Source organism: Aotus nancymaae, unplaced genomic scaffold (genome assembly GCF_030222135.1).
Source record: "Aotus nancymaae isolate 86718 unplaced genomic scaffold, 86718_ANA_hifiasm-v0.15.2.pri h1tg000040l, whole genome shotgun sequence".
NCBI lineage: Eukaryota > Metazoa > Chordata > Mammalia > Primates > Aotidae > Aotus > Aotus nancymaae.
In genome coordinates, this window is record NW_026988454.1 from 85,672,665 (window position 1) to 85,691,834 (window position 19,170).

Here is a 19,170-nt window from a genome sequence, read left to right on the forward strand (position 1 = left end):
CACCACCATGCCCAGCTAATTTTTGTATTTTTAGTAGGGAAGGGGTTTCACTATGTTGGCCAGGCTGGTCTCGAACTCCTGACATCAGGTGATCTGCCCACCTTGGCCTCTCAAAGTCCTAGGAATTATAGGCGTGAGCCACCGTGCCCAGCCTAACCTATTCTAGATGCTTTCAGGTGATACCATATCTACACTCTTCTCACTGACATCAGAACTTTGCAAAGAATTCTGGGAAAATCAATATGCAACAGGAAGTAAGAGTGACAGTGTTTAGTTTAATTCCATGTTTTGAGAACTGCAGTGTCCCTAGGTACCCACATGCTACTAGCATATATTTATGTTTAATAATGATATAAAAAGATTTTTTCCATTTGCATGTATTTTTCTTTCAATACTTACTAAGATGTTAGGACATAAGTACTTATTGCTTGGATTTAGCTACTCTTAGGTCAAACTCATGTATTTTGTTGTTGTTGGAGAGGCATTTTGGAAAAATTTCTGAAATGAGAGAGCGTTATGAACTAAGAAAAATTGGGAATTTCTAGACTAACAGAAAAAATTTGCATGTTCAGACCTCTGATGCTCACTTTTTATCCTGGTGTCTTTTCCTTCAGGGTTTTACATACTTCCTTGTTTCCATGTTTACAAATATTTGTTTATTCCTTTATTTTTCTAAAACATAACCTCAGTAATTTCCTGGGAACTTTTATATATTTTTAATGGTTTTAATATCTGAAGATGTGACTTTTGTCCTCATAATTTCAAAGTCAGTTATCACTCTTCCATCCTGTTTGCATTTCAATATAAAGGTTTTGAAGTTATAAACATATTTTTAGTAAAAATGACTACATTTCTCTTTGGATTCCCAATTTTGTTTGGAAGTTATTTTTGAGATGGGAAGATGGCAGAAACATCTCTCCCGAAGAGACATTTAACTTTTATATACACACATCTGTATCATTTGTGCTATTAAAAATAACTTGTATGTATTACATTTAGACTAAAGAATTAAATACCATTTTTTAAAAGCAAAGTTTAATTATTGGCAACGAAGTAAAATTTAAAATTTAGAATTCGAATAAGCATTAGAATGATGAAATAATTTTGGATGATAAGGGATGGAAAAAACTGCTTAGTGTATGATAATACTCCTCATACATTATCTTCAGAAACTACCCCCTCACTAAGTATCTCTCTGTTTCAGTCTCTGTTTCACTGTCTCTTTTCTCAGCTTCTTTCACACACATGTATGTATACATGAAAAAATGCCTTCACTCCCAAACAGGAAGAAGTAGCTGAGAAGACTTTGACTGAGGTGACATCACTGGTGGGAGAGTAAAATAGCGCAGCACCTTTGAAAACAATCTCACAGTTCCTCAAAAGCTGAGGAGTAGTTTCCATACAACACAGCAATCCCACTCCAAGGTCTACAGACACTCTGCACTGCCCCACAAAATAATACATGCCCATACAGAAACATGCATATGAATATTTATAGCAGAATTATTCATAGTAACCACAAAAAAGTAGAAGCGGGTCAAATGTCCATCAAACAACGAGTAGCAAACAAAATGTGGCATATTGACAACCTGACAAATTTACAAGAGAAATGTTCACACTTAAAGGAAAAATGTACTAGTTTATATTCATTTTTATTTGTATACTTAATATAAAAATTTAGGCTTATTTTTTAGTTCATAAATCTGAGCATTATTTAATTTGTAGTGAAAGCAATCATTAATTTGTTAGATCATTCCATTTTTTAGCATGTTTAAACAGTCAGATAATTTTTTATTTTTAAAATATTTTGGTCTAATGATTTGTATTGACTTCCATTGTAAGAAATGTCCTTGTGACGAGTATGTCAGCAATCATGGTGGCTTCCATTTGATCTCATGTTTTAATGACCCTGTGTGTAATCTTAGAACAATAGGAAATTACGTGTAATGCCCACTCCAGTCAACCAACACTTCATCAGAAAGGAAATGTTTGTACATATTCCAATGGCACAACCAGAACAAATGGTGGAGAGAAAATCTCACTGATTTTTATTTCTTCCCATTAAAATTATCTGAGGTGATGATTAGAACGTAAAACTATGATGACAAGGTGATTTAGAAAATTGGCAGCCATCACGTTTTTGCAAGTTTATTTACATTTGAGACACAAATAAATAATTCTTCGACAAAAGGAATGTATATTCAATTTAATGATCTTTCTGCACTCAGTCCTATTGTGTTTTGACAATTTAATTGAAAAATAAGTTCTGTTTGAAAACACATCATGCGGAGTCAAGCAAAGACTGAGTCAGAAGAAATGTAAATTAACTATTGGAAATTGAATGCAGTTTAATCCAGACTTTCCCAATGATTCATTTTCCTTTTTTAAGCTAAGCAATAGAAATTTTACCTCATACCAAAGAACATGGCTTTTCAAAATAAGACTACTAAACCTACATCTAAAATGTAGGGTAAGATTTTATACTTCAATATTCCTAATATTTGCTAGAATAATCAAGAATGAGAGAATGTCTAAGATTTTGTAAGCTAAAGAGACTTCTAAAATTCATATAAAATGCCTCAGAATTTTTTAAATCAGCTAGAGATTCTTCTTTTTTCTCTCTTTACTTTGACACCTTGAAACTTCATAGTTGGTTTGGGGAAAATATTATTTAATATGAAATGTAACTTTTTTTTAATATTAAGATCTGATAACATGAAAATGGGAATGTGTATGTATAACAAAAATGCAACATCTCAAAATGTGCATTTTAGCAGGCCAAATAAAACCCTAATTTCAAGTTGAACTGTTATTGTAAAAGTTACAATGTCTCAGTATATTCAACATTTGTAAAAATGCAGCCTTTCATGCCCACTGTTAGATAGCAGTAGCTTCTTCTGAAGAGCCAAACTTACAGTGATTCCCTGATTAAGACCTAAAACATAATGTCAGACGTCTTCCTCTCTTCCTCTCTGGGCTAATGTCTTCTTCAATAAGACCCATCTGCAAAATTCTTTTTTAAAAAAAAGTCAAAAATTGTATACCACCACCAAAATGCTAGCCTTCACTAGTACTAGGAATATTCAGCATGATTGCTGGAATTTAATACACTTGGGTAAAGTCATTCTATATTGATGTTTTGCTTACATTTTTTTCTTATGCTGTAGTTATTTTGTCACTCATTCTCTTTCTAAAGGAATGATAGAGAGAAAAAGAAATATCATTCATACCAACAAATGAATTACTCTCTTTAGATAATCATGACAAATTTGGAAAAAAAAGACAGGAGAAATTTGGCGGAAGGAGGATATAATTTAACTCCTTCAACTGGAAGCAAATGTTTGATTTATTATAACAAAGAATATTATAATAGCACTGAAAACTATATTGAGCAGATTTCTGTCAAATTAAAAATGGCATGTGTTTCCAATTACATTTTCTTACAGCCTTTCCATGTTATGACATATACTTTTCATATATTAGTTCTGGTCATAAAATATTCTAATAAATTATCATTTCTGTTTTATGAAAATATTTGGGTTTTTTAATTTACTTCTTTTTGTTACTGTTATAAATAACAAGTAACTAAACACATTATTGCATCCAGTTTTCCTGTTTTACAATTTTTCTTTGCAAAAATACTTAGCAATTTAACATTTTGTAAAATATGGATTTTGACTTTTGAAAATATTTTGCTAAACTATATTTTAAACCTGTAATTTACACTGTCACTACTTCAGATTTACTATTTTCATCATGGGTTAGCTAAAATTATGTTCTATATATGTTTTTCTTTTTTGGCACCTTTAATAGATGAAAATCATTTTATTTAACAAATATTTTCTGACACTGCTTTGTTTTGGACATTGGTTTAAGTTTGGAAAAACTAGTTATGGGAAGATACACAGAAAGTTATTTCTTTATGTGGATCTTACATTCTTGTCTCTGGAATCCATCAGTGTATATTTTAGGTTTGATTTTTAAGAAAATGTATAGTATTTGTTCAAGTTAGAAACTATTCTGAGTGCTTAGGAACTATTCTGAGTGCTTCATTTACATTAAATAACTTACTCTTCAGAATTCCCTTGTGAGATTTTACACATACCTATATGTTTTTTCCAATTTTTCATACAAATTAGAGAACAAATAGGTTAACTTCCCCAAGATTACACAGCCATAGAATGGTAGCAACGAGACTGAAACCCAGAAGTTTGAACTCTAAAGACTTTGCAGCTAATGAATACGTTCCATATATTTTCCACTATTGTTAGCGGAGATAGACATTTCTCACATACTAAATTGTTTATGCATGTCCTCTCATATGTCTCAATTATAATGTTGCTGTTGTATCTATAAATCTCCAGTAACAATCAATGTATTCTGTTATTTTTATTTATTTCATTTTTTGAATTGACAAAAATACATATTCATAGGGTATATAGTGATGTTTTGATATGTATGTGTAGTGATCAGATCAAGGTAATTAGCATATCCATCATTTCAAACATTATTTTTTTGTGTCAAAAAGTCAATATTCTCCTTTAAGCTATTTAAAACTATATATTACTGCTATAGTCATCCTACGGTATTATAGAACATTAGAAGTTATTCTTCATGTCTAGCTGTAATTTTGTATTCTTTAACAAATCTCTCCATATTCTTCCCTTCCTTTTGCCCTTCCCAGCCTCTAGTATTCTCTATTCTACTTTTGACTTCTACAAGATCAACTTTTTTAGCTTTCACATGTAAGTGACAACATGCAGTGTTTAACCTTCTGTTCCTGGCTTATTCCACCTAACATAATAACCTCCAGTTCAAAAACAATGGAACACAATAGAGAACTAATAAATTAATCCATGAATCTACAGACAACTGATTCTTGAACAAAATGCCAATAACACTCATTGGGGAAAACAGCTTTTTCAATAAATGATACTGGAAAACTAGATATCCATACACAAAAGAATTAAAGTAGATCCCCAACTCTCACCCTATACAAAAATCAACTCAAAATGGATCAAAGACCTGAATGTAAGACCCCAAACTACAAAAATACTGGAAAACATAGAGGAAATGCTTAATGGTCTCAGCAAAGATTTTTTGGATAAGACCCCAGAAGCATAGGGAACAAAACCAAAAATAGACAAATGAAATTACCTCAAAGTTAGAAGCTATGCACAGAAAAGAAAACAATCAACAGAGAAAAGAGACAACTTGAAGAAGAAAGGAAAATGTTTGTAAACTATGCATCTGACAAGGGGTTAATATCCAGAATGTATACAATACTCAACTCAATATCAATGAACCAATAATCTTATTTAAAAATGGACAAAAGATCTGAATAAACATTTCTCAAGAGAAGACATGTAAATGGCAAACAGGTACATGAAAAAATGCTCAACATCTCTAATCATCAGTGAAATGCAAACCGAAACCACAGTGAAGTATTATCTCATCCCATTTAGGATGGTTATAATCCAAAAGACAAAAGGTAACAAATGCTGGTAAGGATGGGCAGGAAAGGAACTCTCAATACACTGTTGGCAAGAATGTAAACTAGTACAGCCACTATGGAGAACAGTATGGGGGCTTCTCAAAAAAAAAAAAAAAAAAACTACAAACAGAACTCCCATGTGATTCAGCAAGCCCATTAATGGGAACTTATGCAAAGGAAAGGAAATCTGTATATCAAAGAGAGACCTGTATGCCCATGTCTGTTGTACCATTCTTTACAGTAGCCAAGATACAGAATCAACCTAGGTGTCCAACAACAGATGACTGGGAAAAGAAATGCAGCATAGGTACAATGGAAAACTACTCAATCATAAAAAAGGAAATCCTATTATTTGCAGTAATACTATTTTCCAGGAGGTGATTAACAGTATTAGCTTTGAAACCATAGAGATTTGGGTTTAAGTTCAGCCACTGTACCTGTATTTGTTATCTTAGACAAATTAATCAAATCTCTCCAACACTCTCTATTCTCAACTGTAGGTAAAAAGCCAGACCTGCTCAAAGAATTGCTGTGAGGATGAAGTGACGTAAGAAATTTAAGTTTTGTAGCTCAGTGCCTAGTGCCTAGTAACTGCACACTACAGTAGGTTTGCTAATAAAAATACCAAATGACATTAAATATTGGATAAGAGTTTTAATAAAGAAGGAATGGGGTATGAAAAATTTGGCACCAGCACAGATACTGAAGCATCAGAATATGATGCCTTGGGCAGTCAGAGTTCAGCACTTGGAGCTGGCAGGGAATGGGGGAAAAGGGCATCAAAGGCAAGCTTTGTAAATTTTTAAACTTTGCATTGAATAAGAAAAAAAAAAGGAGCCCTGCCCATATACATACGTGTTTATAGAGTGCTGGCATTGCTTCATTGAATCCAATGACATTAGATTAATAGTATTTATAATCCATCTGTATCTATTAGTGATTATGACATAGGTATTTATGATACCTTGGATTTAGATATTTGGTGAGGAGATATAAATATGCTGACGATCCCCCTGGGGCTCATTGGCACCTCAGTTATCACAGTGGTCATTTAAAGATTGGTACTTGAAGACCAGTGTTTTAAGGTCTTGGAGTTTCTTCAAGCACAAGCCTTAGCATCTCTTCTCTAGAGTCTTTCTTTATGCACACATCTTTTAAGACAGTTATCTGGTTAAAGCTTTTTGCATCCTTTCCACAAGGGTAGATCGTGTATCTTCATACACGTTAAGAGACATAGTGGATTTAAACTTTTCACCCTTTTATTTATTTATTCATTTTTGAGGGAGGGTCTCGCTCCCAGGCTGGCGTGCGTTGACAACAATCATGGCTGACTGCAATCTCAACATCCTGGGCTCAAGCAATTCTAGCAACTGGAAATATAGGCATGTGCTATCATGCCCAACTAACTTTAAAAAAAATATGTAGGGAGAGGGTCTAACTTGGTTGCCCAGGCTGGTCTCAGGCTTGTGGCCTCAAGCAATCCTCTGGTTCAGTTTTCCAAAGTGCTGGAATTGCAGGTTTTAGCCACTATGCTCAGCCCAACTTTTCACACTCTTATTCAACTTCATTCCTTCTCTCTGTATCCACAAAAATGTGTCATTAAAAAGATCTATCTATCTATCTATCTGTCTGTATGATGGAATACTATGCAGCCATAACAAGGAATGAATTAATAGTATTTGCAATGACCTGGATGAAATGGGAGACTATTGTTCTAAGTGAAGTAATTCAGGAATGGAAAACCAAACACTGTATGTTCTCACTGATTTGTAGAGCTAAGCTATGAGAACACAAATGCATAAGAATGATTCGATGTTTTGGGAACTTGGCAGGGAAGAATGAGAATGGGGTGAGGAATAAAAAACAACACATATGGTTCAGTATATACTGCTCAGGTGATGGGTGTACCGGGATCTCACAAATTACCACCAAGCAACTCATGTAATCAGATACCACCTGTACCCCAATAACTTATGGAAAAAAAGCAGCAATAGGAAACTGAAAAAAAAAAAAAAAGAACTTATTGGGAAATTGGGAAGTATTGGTCAAAGAATACACAATGAGTTAGGAGAAATCAGTTTAGGAGATCTATTGTACAGCATGGTGATTACAAATATATATATAGAGAGAGAGAGAAAGTCAATTTTTTAAAAAAAGCACTAATTTTTATAAAAAGTGATTAGGCAGGAAAAATTCATTTTCAGTTCATATAGAACTCTGTGTGGGTGTATTCATTTCAGTAAAGTAGGAAAGGAAGTTTGTGAGGAGCGTAAACTTCTTTTTTGGTCTTTTAATCAGTTGGATCTCTGTCCTACTCTTGGTCTACTAGGAAACATAACGTAACTGACTTTTTCACTGGAAAGCCTGTCAGGTCAAACTCCCATTCACAATTACTACAAAGAAAATAAAATACCTAGGAACACAACTTACAAGGAATGTGAAGGACCTCTTCAAGTAGAACTACAATCCAATGCTCAAGGTAATAACAGAGGACACAAACAAATGAAAAAATATTCAATGCTTATGGATAGGAAGAATCAATATCATGAAAATGGCCATATTGTCTAGAGTAATTTATAGATTCAATGCTATTCCCATGAAGCTACCATTGACTTTCTTCACATAATTGGAAAAAAAAAAAAAACTTAAATTTCATGCAGAACAAAAAGGAGCCTGAATATTCAAGAAAATCCTAAGCAAAAAGAACAAAGCTGGAGGTATCACGCTACCTGATTTCAAACTATACGACAAGTCCACAGTATCCAAAAAGCTTAGTATTGGTACCAAAAACAGATATAAAGACCAATGGAACAGAACAGAGACCTCAGAAATAATGCCACACATCTACAATCATCTGATCTTTGACAAACCTGACAAAAACATATAATAGGAAAAGGATTTCCTATTTAATAAGTGGTGCTTGGAAAACTGGCCAGCCATAGGCAAAAAACTGGAAATGGATCCCTCTGTTACACCTTATACAAAAATTATCTAAAGATGAATTAAAGACATAAGACCTAAAACCATAAAAACCCAAAAGGAAACCTAGGCAATACCATTCAGGACAGGCATGGGCCAAGACTAAAACACCAAAAGCAATGGCAACAAAAGTGAAAACTGACAAATGGGATCTAATTGAACTAAAGAGCTTCTGCACAGCAAAAGAAATTATCATCAGAGTGAACAGGCAACGGACAGAATGGGAGAAAATTTTTGCAATCTATTCATCTGACAAAAGTCTAATATCCAAAATCTGCAAGGAACTTAAACAAATTTACCAGAAAAACACCCCATCAAAAAGCGGGTGAAGGATATGAACAGACATTTCTCAAAAGAAGACATTTATGCAGCCAGCAAACATGAAAAAAAACTCATCATCACTGGTCATTAGGGAAATGCAAATCAAAACCACAATGAGATACCATGTTACGCCAGTTAGAATGGTGATCATAAAAGTCAGGAGACAGATGCTGGAGAGGATGTGGAGAAATAGGAACACTTTTACACTGTTGGTGAGAGTGTAAATTAGTTCAACCATTGTGGAAGGTAGTGTGGCAATTCCTCAAGGATCTAGAACCAGAAATACAATTTGACCCAGCAATCCCATCACTGGTTATATACCCAAAGGATTATAAATCATTCTACTATAAAGACACATACACACATATGTTTATTGCAGCACTATTCACAATAGCAAAGACTTGGAACCAACCCAAATGACCATAAATGATAGATTGGATAAAGAAAATGTGGCACATATATGCCATGGAATACTATGCAGCCATAAAAAAGGATGTGTTCATGTACTGTGCAGGAAAATGGATGAAGCTAGAAACCATCATTCTCAGCAAACCAACAAAGGAACAGAAAACCAAACACCTCATGTTATTACTCATAAGTGGGAGTTGAACAGTGAGAACACATGAAGACAGGGAAGGGATCATCACACACTGGGGCCTGTCAGGGGATGGGGGACTAGGGAAGAGATAGCATTAGGATAAATACCAAAATAAAACGGGGTTTAAAACCTAGATGATGGGTTGATGGGTGCAGCAAAGCACCATGGCACATGTTTGTTTATGTAACAAACCTGCACGTTCTGCACATGTATCCCAGAACTTAAAGTATAATAATAAAACAAAACTGACGAAAGCTCCTTACACAGTTCTTTCCTGATGTGCTTAGCAGGTTGCAACAACAATAAGAATTCTGAAATCCTTTCAGGAAGTGAGCATGATATAAATAAAATCTAAATCAGTGAATGTTGTTTCAAACACATGACATTTTCAGAATGATTTCATGTGAATGCAAAGACCTCTGGAGCTATAATTGAGTTGAGAGAATGAAAAGGTTGCAGCTTCTTTTAAAATGATTCAACAGGGAATCTCAGACATTAAAATAAATGTGCTATTACAAAAGAAACTGAAATGAATTCTAAAAGTTCTCAAATGATGGGTAAGGATAGAAATGAAAAAGATTCTGATAGTTGGTGGCTATGTATATAGGAAACATTATCTTCATCTGTCTCTGGCATACAGAAAATGGGTGCCAGTTTTTAGTTATTCTTCAGTTTCTACCAGTATAGATGAGCTTATTGGAGAAGACAAGAATGAGCAAAGTGCAGGACAGGGAGGAAAGGAAAATAGACCAATTTGTCACTTAGAGGGATGAAGTGAGAGGATGGATGGCAAAGCCCTTTAAGTATCTGTTCATTCTAGTCTCTTTTTAAAATAACCTATAAATAATCAGAATGACATTGCATAAAACTCCTTTAAAATAATTTTATGTATTTTTCCAATATTAGCTCCTTTTTTTGGCCAGTCTAAACAGCACAAGTATATGTGTATATATACATATACATATGTACATACATATAGGTGTCTACACACAGACATACACCTGTATGTTTATAAACATATATGTACGTATATACACACACAAATGTACACATATTTGTAAACATATATATCTTGAGTATCACTATGGTTCAAGAACCATAGGCAATATCAGAAAACAAAATACACAATCACTGATTATAGAACCATCTGTCTAGTAAAAAAAACAGGCAATAAAGGAATACTACAATGTTGTCATTATTCAAAAAAGAAAAAATATAAAGATGATTCAATTCTAGTTAATATATTGCCAGGAAACTATCCAGTTCTATTACATAAACATGATGAAAAAGCAATATGCATAAATGTATCCAAATTTAGTTATTAATAATGTTTAAAGTATTAGTTGCAAGAATAATTCAAATTCTTCATGGCTTCTAATAATAAGTAGAATATTAAGCTGACAATCAAAAAAACAGCATAGATAAGCAAAAATAAGTGTGACTGTCAATTAAATCTAGATGGTGAAAGATCGTGTAGTCTTAACATATAAGATATGGGAAAGAAAAATGTTAGTATATGTTGCCACATAATTTTGAAACTTTTATAAATTAAAAACAAAAGTGAAAAACTGAGAAAAGTATTATTTATTGAAATATGATAGTCCAAATGCTAATGTTTTTAATAGGTGTAGAACTCAGGCAAATAAGAATCCCCAGGTTTTTATTTAAACAGTATGTATTAAAACAGTATTTGAGATGTTCAACAAGCACAGGAATGAAAAGATTATTTTTCCTGAAAAGCAAAAAAAATGAATAGCTAGTCAAAATTTTAAATGTACTAATACTCTATAAAGTATGCATTATGAATATAATATTTTATATAACAATTATATAACTTTACATGTTAATATTTGATAATGAGAAAAATCTAAATATTAAAGACAGTATAAATTAAGTGAATTTATTTGAAACAAATTGACAGCACATATCCAGAATCTTAAAATATTTTTACTTTGTCACTTCTTGGAATCTTTCTTCAACATACAATCTGTAGCAGAACATAAGAAAAACACAAAGATACTGTTGCAACATAATATGAAGCACAGAAAAATAAGAAACAGTCTATTCATTTTCTGTTTAATGTAGTGCTCTGTCTGGCTACCCGAGGCTCTTCAGCACTAGAATCTCAGCCTTCCAAAAGTTACATGAACTTGCAGAGCTAGAGTCCTCTTCAAGGTGGAAATTATATTATCCAACCCACAGGACAGCTGTTAAGAATTGAATAAAATAATATATGTTATTACTACAGTGCATGGATTGCTTATCCACAGTTGGGTTTAATAACTTTTTCGTCTTTTTCTATTTACATTATTCCATAAGATAGTTATTTTGAATTTGAAAATTATAGAATTTAGTCCACATTGAATAAGTCACTCACTATATCATTTTGAAGAAGTTCTATATTTCTCTGCACTTCAATTTTCTGAGTTACATAATAGATACAACAGTATGTCATTGATGGCACAGGTTTTTTAAAATTATGTGTATATACAGAGAATAATTATGAAAATAAAAGGCAGTATTAATATTTTAAGTAGTCAGCAAATATAAAAATTACATTCACTCGGAAAAACAATGTGTATCAATTAACAAATAAGGAAAATAAGAAATGTTAGTTAAACCTGTTTAGTAAATTATATAACAAGTCTAAAAAACAGACAAATGGACTTTAGGGAATAATATAATATTGGCAGAAGAATGAATTAAATAATTTAATATGTATTTTCCATGTCTGATTCACACGGTTATGTAAGCAATAAACTTATCTCTTCTCTGACTAGGCCAAGAACATGCCAGATTAAAAATATGGTTCTTCAAATTATAGGGAAAATTAATTCAAGAGAGAATTGTATGAGACAAATTGTAATGTGTTTTGAAAAATAAATAAAACTGTTTAATTTCCCCTTTTGTAATCTAATATTAGCGGAAGTTAATGCTTAAAAGCCCTAGTCTACAAAACAAAGTTACTTAATTATCTAAGATTCTTGATGTGGTTTGAAAGCCTAAGTAAAAGTATAATGGTAGAACTCATAATCAACTGTGAAAGGTAAGCCCCTAGGCCTCTAGAGTCCTCTTTTATCAAGGTCCAGTGACAGAAAAATATTGCAGCGTCCACATCTGCAAAAACACACAGCTAAGAAGTAACAACACCTGGTAACCATTCAGCCCTAGAAACTGAAAGGTGAAATTGGGTGAACCCAGAAAAGTGGATTGTTGTTAAGAATAAATTATTTTTATTTCATAATCATTTTCCTCTTAATGTTGGATGTAGGGAAGAGTTAACATGTTAAGTATTTGTAACAGCGACGGAGACAGGAAAGGAGGGAGGGAAGAAGAAAGGAGACAAGCAGAGCATCATACAGAGGCAATACCTTTCTCTTGTTCCTATCTCCCCGGAAAAAAAATATTTTTGAAACTGAAACCTCAGGGAGAATATTCGTTAAAAATTGTATTTTTCAGAAAATAAAAAGGTGCTAGAGAGCTGCTCTAAGTTTGTGAACAACTGTGTTTTATTCTGATCCCTCAGGCCTGAGATCCTTCTTTGTTCCAAAATGATCAATTCAAGTAATATCTCCCACCCCTCTTTTCTTCCCAAGAGTGCTTCTATACACTTTACCGGCACTTCCATACCTTTACTAACACACTTTCTCTGGAAGAATTCCCTAAAAGCAACCCCCAGCAAGACCTGTGAATTTTTTCTTCTGGAAGTAACTGGCTCTGACTTCAGACATTGGAACCTTGCCTCTGTACTCCAGCCCTCCTGCAGCGCTGGCGGGATTCCATAGGGCAAGAATTGTTGAAGCCAACAGTTCATGGATTGAGAGAGTAGCAAGGTTATTGAGTCCAATATTGTGAAAGGGAAGGGTCAAATCCGGTCAAAAAAAAAAATCAAAATGTGAAAATATAATCTTTGTCTTCTGTGGTCTTCTGTACTCCCTGCTGTATGGTATCTCAAAAAGACAAATGTTTATTCATACTCTTTTGAGACTGCTGTCTCAGAACTATACATATTTGAGTTTAAAAGTTTAGCTAAACATACATTTAAAATTTAATGTATGAGAGAATTCTTTCCTAATGAATATTTTCCTTTAATTATCATCTCAGGAGCACTTGAGAATTTTACTGAGACTGTAATCCCTATTTTATTCTACACAATAATGTGACAAATTGGCATATAAGATGTTTCAAAAACTAATATGCCATATTTTTTTTTAAGGTTTTTTTTTTTATTTTAATAGGCTTTTTTTGGGATCAGGTGGTGTTTGCTTAAGTCCTTTAGTGCTGATTTTGGTGCACCTATAACCCAAGCCTATCCTTCCCCAACCCCCACCTTTTCCCCTGAGTCCTCAAAGTCCAATGTATCATTCTTATTCATTCGTGTCCTCATAGCTTAGCTCCCACCTATGAGACAGAACATATGATGTTTGGTGTTCCATGTTTGACTTACTTCACTTAGAATAATGGTCTCCAATTCCATCCAGATTACTGCGAATGCTATTTCTTCCTTTCATTTTATGGCTTAGTAGTATTCCATGGGTGTGTGTGTGTGTGTGTGTGTGTGTGTGTGTGTGTGTGTATCACATTTTGCCTACTGATTGATTTATAGGCATTCGGGCTAGTTCCATAGTTTTACAATTGCAAATTGCGCTAGTGTAAACGTGTGTGTACAAGTGTCTTATCTTTTTTTGTGTGATGACTTCTTTTCCTCTGGGTAGATACCCAGTAGCAGGATTGCTGGATCAAACAGTAGATCTACTTTAGGTCTTTAAGGAATTTCCACATGGTTTTCCATAGTGGTTGTACTAGTATACATTCCCACCAACATTGTAATAGTCTTCCCTTTTCAGCACATCTACACCCACATCTAGTTTATTATTATTATTATTATTATGCCCATTCTTACAGGAATGAGGTGGTATTGATTGTGGTTTTGATTTGCATTTCCCTGATGATTAGTGATGTTGAGCATTTTCCCATGTGCTTGTTGACCATTGATATATCTTCTTTTGAGAATTGTCTATTTATGTCCTTAGCCCACTTTTTGCTTGTTTTATTCTTGCTGATTTGTTTGAGTTCTCTATAGATTTTAGATATTAGTCCTTTATCGGATGTATACATTGCAAAGACTATCTCTCACTCTGTGGGTTTTCTTTTTAACTCTGTTGTTTCTTTTGCCAAACAGAAGCTTTTTAGTTGAATTAAGTTCCATCTATTTGTCTTTGTTTTTGTTGCATTTGCTTTAGGTTTTGGTCATAAAATCTTTGTTTAAGACATTGTCTAAAAGGGTTTTTCCAATTCTATCATCTAGAATATTTATGGTTTCAGGTCCTTGATTTAAGTCTTTGATCCTTCTTGAGGAGATTTTTGTATAAGGTCAAAATTCTTCTACATGTGGCTTTCCAATTATCCCAGCACTAATTATTGAATAGAGTGTCCTTTTCCCATTTTATACTTTTGTTTGCTTTGTCAAAGATCAGTTGGCTGTAAGAATTTGGCTTTATCTCTGGGTTCTCTATTTCGTTTCATTGGTCTATATGCCTGTTTTTATACCAGTACCATGCTGTTTTGGTGACTATGGCCTTATAGTATAAAGTTGGGTAATGTAGTACCTCCAGATTCATTCTTTTTGCTTAGTCTTGCTTTAGCTATGGGGGCTCATTTTGATTTCATATGAATTTTAGGATTATTCTAGTTATGTGAAGAATGATGGTAGTATTTTAATGGGAAATGCATTGAATTTGTAGATTTCTTTCGGCAGTACAGTCATTTCACAATATTGATTCTACCTATCTATGAGCATGGGAAGTGTTTTCATTTGATTGTATTGTCTATGACTTTTTTCAGCAATGTTTTATGGTTTTCCAAGAAGGACATTATATAATGATAAAAGGAGTTATCCAACAGGGAAATATCACAATTCTAATATATTTGCACCAAACACTGGAGCTCCCACATTGATAAAACAATTACTACTAGATGTAAGAAATTAGATAGATGGCCACATAATAATAGTGGGGGACTTTAATACTCCACTGACAACCCTAGACAGGTCATCAAGACAGAAAGTCAACAAAGAAACAATGGACTTAAACTATACCCTAGAACAAATGGACAGAACATTTTACCCAACAACTGCAGAATATACATTCTATTCAACAGCACAGGGAACATTCTCCAAAATAGGCCATATGATAGGCCACAAAATATGTCTCAGTAAATTTAAGAAAATAAAAATTATATCAAGTACTCTCTCAGACCACAATAGAATAAAACTAGAAATCAACTCACTCAAAACCATGCACATACGTGGAAATTAAGTAAACTACTCCTGAATGATGGTTGGGTCAACAATAAAATCAAGGTGGAAATTAAATTCTGCAGCAAAGATGGTACTTGAGAAAGTTTATACCCTTAAATGCCTACATCAAAAAGTCTAAAGAGCACAAATACACAATGTGAGGTCACATTTCACGGAACTGGAGAAACAAGAACAATCTAACCACAAACCCAGCAGAAGAAAAGAAATAAGGAAGATCAGAGAAGAACTAAATAAAATTGAAAGAAAAAAGATAAACGAAAACCTTGCTTTTTGAAAAAAATAAACTTGATAGACCATTAGTGAGATTAACCAAGAAAATACAAAAGATTATTCAAGGATGCTATTAAAACCTTTACACACATAAATTAGAAAACCTAGAGGAGATAGATTAATTTCTAGCAGTATACAACACTACTTCCTTAAACCAGAAATAAATAAAAAGATCAAACATAACAATAACAAGCAGCAAGATAGATATGGTAAATTAAAAATTCCCTCTTCTCCTCAATAAAAGCCCAGGACTAGACAGATTCAGCTGAGTTCTATCAGACATTCAAAGAAGAATTGGTACCAATCATATTGAGAAAGAAGGAATCCTCTCTAATCCATTCTATGAAGCTAGTATCACCCTAATACCAAAACCAGCAAAGGATATAACAAAAAAGAGAAGAAAACTACAGACTGATATCCCTGATGAACATAGATGCAAAAATCCTCAACAAAATACTAGCTAACCGAATCTGACAGCATATCAAAAAGATAATTCACCATGATCAAGTGGGTTTCATACCAGGGATGTAGGGATGGTTTCACATACTTAAGTAAGTAAATGTGATACACCAGAATTAAAAACAAAATTACATGATCATCTTAATAGATGCAGAAAAAGCATCTGACATAACCTAGTATTTCTCTTTGATTAAGACCCTCAGCAAAATTGGCATAGAGGGACATAATTTAAGGTAATAAAAGCTATCCATGACAGACCCACAGCCAACATTATACTGAACAAGGAAAAGTTGAAAGCATTCTCCCTGAGAACTGGAACAAGAGAAGTATATCCACTCACTTTCACCACTTCTATTCCACACAGAACTGGAAGTCCTCACCAGAGCAATCAGACAAGACAAAGAAATGATGAGCATCCAGATGAGCTAATGAAATGATAGTATACCTAGAAAACCTGAAAGACTCATCCAAAATGCTCCTAGAACTGGTAAATGAATTTAAAACCCTAAAGACTCATCCAAAACTCTTTTAGAACTGGTAAATAAAGTTTCAGAATACAAAATTAGTGTACACAGATCAGTATTCTGCTATGTACCAGCAGTGACCAAACTGGGAATCAAATCAAGAACTCAACCCCTTTCACAATAGTTGCAAAAAAAAAAAAAAGAGAGAATATATCTAAACAAGGATGTGAAAGAAATCTACAAGGAAAAATAATATACCATATTTAAACTTAAGGCTAGGAAAGGCCTTTATAAATTTAAATAAAAAATTCCTAAAAGGAGAAGATGATTGACTATGGTGTATGTTATTTTTATTTTTGTGTAGTTTTAATTGACATGAAATAATTGTACATATTGATGAGGTATATTGTGCTGTTCTGATACATGTATATATTGGCTAATAGTTAAATCAAGGTAATTAGAAAATCCATCACCTCAAATATCTATCATTTCCTTGTGGTGAGAACATTCAGAATCTTGTATTCTAGCTATTTGAAACTATCCAATACATACTGTTAACTGTAGTCACATTACTGTGCAGTTGAACACTGGAACTAATTCCTATCTGACTGCAAGTGTTTACTCATTGACCAGTATCTCCCCAACTCCCCCTTCTCCCTAGGCACTCCAGGCTTTGGTAACCATAACCACAATTCTATTCTCCACTTACATGAGATGAACTTTTTCAGATTCCCCATATAAGTGAGATTGTGCTGGATTTGTCTTTCTGTGCCTGACTTATTTCACTTAATACTATGTCATCCAGTTCCATCCATGTTTTCATTTAGTCATTTATGGATACTTAGATTGATTCCATATCTTGGTTATTGTGAGTAGTCCTGCAGTAAACATGGGAATGCAGGTATCTTTTTGACATACTAATTTTCATTTTGATATATATCTAGCAGTGGGAAGCTAGACAACATTATAGTTCTATTTTCAATTTTTAAAGGAACCTCCATACTAATTTTAACAATGGCTATATAAATTTACATTTCTTTTTTTTTTTTTTTTTTTTTTTTTTGAGACGGAGTTTCGCTCTTGATACCCAGACTGGAGTGCAATGGCGCGATCTCGGCTCACCGCAACCTCTGCCTCCTGGGTTCAGGCAATTCTCCTGCCTCAGCCTCCTGAGTAGCTGGGATTACAGGCACGCGCCACCATGCCCAGCTAATTTTTTGTATTAGTAGAGACGGGGTTTCACCATGTTGACCAGGATGGTCTCGATCTCTTGACCTCGTGATCCACCCGCCTCGGCCTCCCAAAGTGCTGGGATTACAGGCTTGAGCTATAAATTTACATTTCTATCAGCAATGTGAGAATTCAATTTTCTCTACATCCTTACAAACACTTGCTATCTTTTGTCTTTTTATAATAGCCATTCTAAGTAGAGTGAGGTGATATCTCATTATGGCTTTGATTAGCATTTCTTTGATTGTTAATAATGTTGAGCATTATGAAAAATATACCTGTTTGTCATTTGTCTTCTTTTGAGAAATGCCTATTCAGATCTTTTATCCATTTTTAAATCAGATTATTAGTTTCTTTGTTATTGAGTTGAGTTTTTATATATTATTGATATTAACCTGCTGTCAGATGAATACTTTGCAAATGTTTTCTTTCATTCTGTAGAGTGTCTTTTAATTCTGTCAATTGTTTCCTTTGCTGTACAGAAGCTTTTTAATTTTGATATAACCCTACTTTTTTTCTTGTGTTGTCTATGTTTTTGAGAATTCACAAAATGTCTTCCCAGATAAATGTCTTGAAGCATTTTCCTGTTTTCTTCTAGCAGTTTCATAGTTCAGGTCTTACAATTCATTTTGATTTGAGTGTTACAATTCATTTTGATTTAAGTCTCCAATCCATTTTGATTTGATTTTTGTATATGAAGGGAGATGGAAGTCTAGTTTTACTCTTCTGGATGTGGATATCCTATTTTCCCAGAACTATTTATTGAAAAGACCGTCCTTTCCCCAATATGTGTTCTTGTCTCTTTGTCAAAAATCAGTTGACTGTAGATACGTGGATTCATTTCTGAGTTCTCTATTCTGTTCCATTCATCAATGAATCTATTTGTATGTCAGTAACATAACACTTTGGTAACTACAATTTTGTAGTATATTTTAAGTAAGGTAGTGTGATGCCTCCAGCATCATTCTTTTTACTCAAAATTGGTTTTGCTATTGATATATTTTTGTGGTTGTATATAAATTTTAGGATTGTTTTT